Below are 5,926 nucleotides of genomic sequence, written 5' to 3'. Positions count from 1 at the left end.
TGGACTATTTCTTTAAATTGACACCAGATCCGGTGACCTTTGGGACATGGTTTGACCCCCTTAGGAAAGTGCTATCATCATGAAACGTTCAGATCACTTACAACTCAATAGATTCTACCTTCTTGTAACGTTTCAGCCTGATTGGACCTTGTTTTCACACAAATGGACCCAGAATGATGTGAAATTGTGCTTCGTGCAACATAATTCTGGGTGCCATTTACAAACCATAAGTGCTAATGACTCCATTCCTTTTTGTGGTTGTAGGGGCTGTTGGTTGGAGTACATTAAAACAAACCTGATCTCTTTAGGACATTCAGAAACCAAGTTATAATCCCTCAAAGGTGTAATTGGACTACTTCTTTAAAGTGACACCAGGCCCGGTGACCTTTGGGACATGGTTTGACCCCCTATAGGAATGTGCGATCATCATGAAACGTTCAGATCACTTACAAGTCAATAGATTCTACCTTCTTGTAACGTTTCAGCCTGATTGGACCTTGTTTTCACACATATGAACCCAGAATGATGTGAAATTGTGCTTCGTGCAACATAATTCTGGGTGCCATTTAAAAACCAGAAGTGCAGATGACTCCATTCCTTTTTGTGGTTGTAGGGGCTGTTGATTGGAGTATACTAAAACAAACCTGATCTCTCTAGGACATTCAGAAGCCAAGTTATAAGCCCACAAATGTCTAACTGGACTACTTCTTTAAATTGACACCAGATCCGGTGACCTTTGGGACATGGTTTGACCCCCTTAGGAAAGTGCGATCATCTTGAAACGTTCAGATCACTTACAACTCAATAGATTCTACCTTCTTGTAACGTTTCAGCCTGATTGGACCTTGTTTTCACACAAATGAACCCAGAATGATGTGAAATTGTGCTTCGTGCAACATAATTCTGGGTGCCATTTAAAAACCATAAGTGCTAATGACTCAATTCCTTTTTGTGGTTGTAGGGGCTGTTGATTGGAGTATACTAAAACAAACCTGATCTCTCTAGGACATTCAGAAGCCAAGTTATAAGCCCACAAATGTGTAACTGGACTACTTCTTTAAATTGACACCAGATCCGGTGACCTTTGGGACATGGCTTGACCCCCTTAGGAAAGTGCGATCATCTTGAAACGTTCAGATCACTTACAACTCAATAGATTCTACCTTCTTGTAACGTTTCAGCCTGATTGGACCTTGTTTTCACACAAATGGACCCAGAATGATGTGAAATTGTGCTTCGTGCAACATAATTCTGGGTGCCATTTACAAACCATAAGTGCTAATGACTCCATTCCTTTTTGTTGTTGTAGGGGCTGTTGATTGGAGTATACTAAAACAAACCTGATCTCTCTAGGACATTCAGAAGCCAAGTTATAAGCCCACAAATGTGTAACTGGACTACTGCTTTAAATTGACACCAGATCCGGTGACCTTTGGGACATGGTTTGACCCCCTTAGGAAAGTGCTATCATCATGAAACGTTCAGATCACTTACAACTCAATAGATTCTACCTTCTTGTAACGTTTCAGCCTGATTGGACCTTGTTTTCACACAAATGAACCCAGAATGATGTGAAATTGTGCTTCGTGCAACATAATTCTGGGTGCCATTTAAAAACCATAAGTGCTAATGACTCAATTCCTTTTTGTGGTTGTAGGGGCTGTTGACTGGAGTATACTAAAACAAACCTGATCTTTCTAGGACATTCATAAGCCAAGTTATAAGCCCACAAATGTGTAACTGGACTACTTCTTTAAATTGACACCAGATCCGGTGACCTTTGGGACATGGCTTGACCCCCTTAGGAAAGTGCTATCATCATGAAACGTTCAGATCACTTACAACTCAATAGATTCTACCTTCTTGTAACGTTTCAGCCTGATTGGACCTTGTTTTCACACAAATGGACCCAGAATGATGTGAAATTGTGCTTCGTGCAACATAAGTCTGGGTGCCATTTAAAAACCATAAGTGCTAATGAGTCCATTCCTTTTTGTGGGTGTAGGGGCTGTTGATTGGAGTACATTAAGACAAACCTGATCTCTCTAGGACATTCAGAAGCCAAGTTATAAGCCCACAAATGTGTAACTGGACTACTTCTTTAAATTGACACCAGGCCCGGTGACCTTTGGAACATGGTTTGACCCCCTATAGGAATGTGCGATCATCATGAAATGTTCAGATCACTTACAACTCAATAGATTCTACCTTCTTGTAACGTTTCAGCCTGATTGGACCTTGTTTTCACACAAATGGACCCAGAATGATGTGAAATTGTGCTTCGTGCAACATAATTCTGGGTGCCATTTACAAACCAAAAGTGCTAATGACTCCATTCCTTTTTGTGGTTGTAGGGGCTGTTGATTGTAGTGCATTAAAACAAACATGATCTCTCTAGGACATTCAGAAGCCAAGTTATAAGCCCACAAATGTGTAACTGGAGTACTTCTTTAAATTGACACCAGATCCGGTGACCTTTGGGACATGGTTTGACCCCCTTAGGAAAGTGCTATCATCTTGAAACGTTCAGATCACTTACAATTCAATAGATTCTACCTTCCTGTAACGTTTCAGCCTGATTGTACCTTGTTTTCACACAAATGAAACCAGAATTATGTGAAATTGTGCTTCGTGCAACATAATTCTGGGTGCCATTTAAAAACCATAAGTGCTAATGACTCAATTCCTTTTTGTGGTTGTAGGGGCTGTTGATTGGAGTATACTAAAACAAACCTGATCTCTCTAGGACATTCAGAAGCCAAGTTATAAGCCCACAAATGTGTAACTGGACTACTTCTTTAAATTGACACCAGATCCGGTGACCTTTGGGACATGGTTTGACCCCCTTAGGAAAGTGCTATCATCATGAAACGTTCAGATCACTTACAACTCAATAGATTCTACCTTCTTGTAATGTTTCAGCCTGATTGGACCTTGTTTTCACACAAATGAACCCAGAATGATGTGAAATTGTGCTTCGTGCAACATAATTCTGGGTGCCATTTAAAAACCATAAGTGCTAATGACTCAATTCCTTTTTGTGGTTGTAGGGGCTGTTGACTGGAGTATACTAAAACAAACCTGATCTCTCTAGGACATTCAGAAGCCAAGTTATAAGCCCACAAATGTGTAACTGGACTACTTCTTTAAATTGACACCAGATCCGGTGACCTTTGGGACATGGCTTGACCCCCTTAGGAAAGTGCGATCATCTTGAAACGTTCATATCACTTACAACTCAATAGATTCTACCTTTCTGTAACGTTTCAGCCTGATTGGACCTTGTTTTAACACAAATGAACCCAGAATGATGTGAAATTGTGCTTCGTGCAACATAATTCTGGGTGCCATTTAAAAACCATAAGTGCTAATGACTCCATTCCTTTTTGTGGTTGTAGGGGCTGTTGATTGGAGTATACTAAAACAAACCTGATCTCTCTAGGACAATCAGAAGCCAAGTTATAAGCCCACAAATGTGTAACTGGACTACTGCTTTAAATTGACACAGGATCCGGTGACCTTTGGGACATGGTTTGACCCCCTTAGGAAAGTGCTATCATCATGAAACGTTCAGATCACTTACAACTCAATAGATTCTACCTTCTTGTAACGTTTCAGCCTGATTGGACCTTGTTTTCACACAAATGGACCCAGAATGATGTGAAATTGTGCTTCGTGCAGCATAAGTCTGGGTGCCATTTAAAAACCATAAGTGCTAATGAGTCCATTCCTTTTTTAGGTTGTAGGGGCTGTTGATTGGAGTACACTAAAAGAAACCTGATCTCTCTAGGACATTCAGAAACCAAGTTATAAGCCCTCAAAGGTGCAATTAGACTACTTCTTTAAAGTGACACCAGGCCCGGTGACCTTTGGGACATGGTTTTACCCCCTATAGGAATGTGCGATCATCACGAAACGTTCAGATCACTTACAACTCAATAGATTCTACCTTCTTGTAACGTTTCAGCCTGATTGGACCTTGTTTTCACACAAATGGACCCAGAATGATGTGAAATTGTGCTTCGTGCAACATAATTTTGGGTGCCATTTACAAACCATAAGTGCTAATGACTCCATTCCTTTTTGTGGTTGTAGGGGCTGTTGGTTGGAGTACATTAAATTAAACCTGATCTCTCTAGGACATTCAGAAGCCAAGTTATAAGCCCACAAATGTGTAACTGGACTACTTCTTTAAATTGACACCAGATCCGGTGACCTTTGGGACATGGTTTGACCCCCTTAGGAAAGTGCGATCATCTTGAAACGTTCAGATCACTTACAACTCAATAGATTCTACCTTCTTGTAACGTTTCAGCCTGATTGGACCTTGTTTTCACACAAATGAACCCAGCATGATGTGAAATTGTGCTTCGTGCAACATAATTCTGGGTGCCATTTAAAAACCATAAGTGCTAATGACTCAATTCCTTTTTGTGGTTGTAGGGGCTGTTGATTGGAGTATACTAAAACAAACCTGATCTCTCTAGGACATTCAGAAGCCAAGTTATAAGCCCACAAATGTGTAACTGGACTACTTCTTTAAATTGACACCAGATCCGGTGACCTTTGGGACATGGCTTGACCCCCTTAGGAAAGTGCGATCATCTTGAAACGTTCAGATCACTTACAACTCAATAGATTCTACCTTCTTGTAACGTTTCAGCCTGATTGGACCTTGTTTTCACACAAATGGACCCAGAATGATGTGAAATTGTGCTTCGTGCAACATAATTCTGGGTGCCATTTACAAACCATAAGTGCTAATGACTCCATTCCTTTTTGTGGTTGTAGGGGCTGTTGATTGGAGTATACTAAAACAAACCTGATCTCTCTAGGACATTCAGAAGCCAAGTTATAAGCCCACAAATGTGTAACTGGACTACTTCTTTAAATTGACACCAGATCCGGTGACCTTTGGGACATGGTTTGACCCCCTTAGGAAATTGCTATCATCATGAAACGTTCAGATCACTTACAACTCAATAGATTCTACCTTCTTGTAACGTTTCAGCCTGATTGGACCTTGTTTTCACACAAATGAACCCAGAATGATGTGAAATTGTGCTTCGTGCAACATAATTCTGGGTGCCATTTAAAAACCATAAGTGCTAATGACTCAATTCCTTTTTGTGGTTGTAGGGGCTGTTGACTGGAGTATACTAAAACAAACCTGATCTCTCTAGGACATTCAGAAGCCAAGTTATAAGCCCACAAATGTGTAACTGGACTACTTCTTTAAATTGACACCAGATCCGGTGACCTTTGGGACATGGCTTGACCCCCTTAGGAAAGTGCGATCATCTTGAAACGTTCAGATCACTTACAACTCAATAGATTCTACCTTTCTGTAACGTTTCAGCCTGATTGGACCTTGTTTTCACACAAATGAACCCAGAATGATGTGAAATTGTGCTTCGTGCAACATAATTCTGGGTGCCATTTCAAAACCATAAGTGCTAATGACTCCATTCCTTTTTGTGGTTGTAGGGGCTGTTGATTGGAGTATACTAAAACAAACCTGATCTCTCTAGGACATTCAGAAGCCAAGTTATAAGCCCACAAATGTGTAACTGGACTACTTCTTTAAATTGACACCAGATCCGGTGACCTTTGGGACATGGTTTGACCCCCTTAGGAAAGTGCTATCATCATGAAACGTTCAGATCACTTACAACTCAATAGATTCTACCTTCTTGTAACGTTTCAGCCTGATTGGACCTTGTTTTCACACAAATGGACCCAGAATGATGTGAAATTGTGCTTCGTGCAACATAATTCTGGGTGCCATTTAAAAACCATAAGTGCTAATGAGTCCATTCCTTTTTTAGGTTGTAGGGGCTGTTGATTGGAGTACTCTAAAACAAACCTGATCTCTCTAGGAAATTCAGAAACCAAGTTATAAGCCCTCAAAGGTGCAATTAGACTA

The sequence above is a fragment of the Nothobranchius furzeri genome, chromosome 3 (assembly GCF_043380555.1).
Source record: "Nothobranchius furzeri strain GRZ-AD chromosome 3, NfurGRZ-RIMD1, whole genome shotgun sequence".
NCBI lineage: Eukaryota > Metazoa > Chordata > Actinopteri > Cyprinodontiformes > Nothobranchiidae > Nothobranchius > Nothobranchius furzeri.
The sequence above is the reverse complement of the archived record's forward strand: the minus strand, read 5'-3'. Positions refer to the sequence as shown.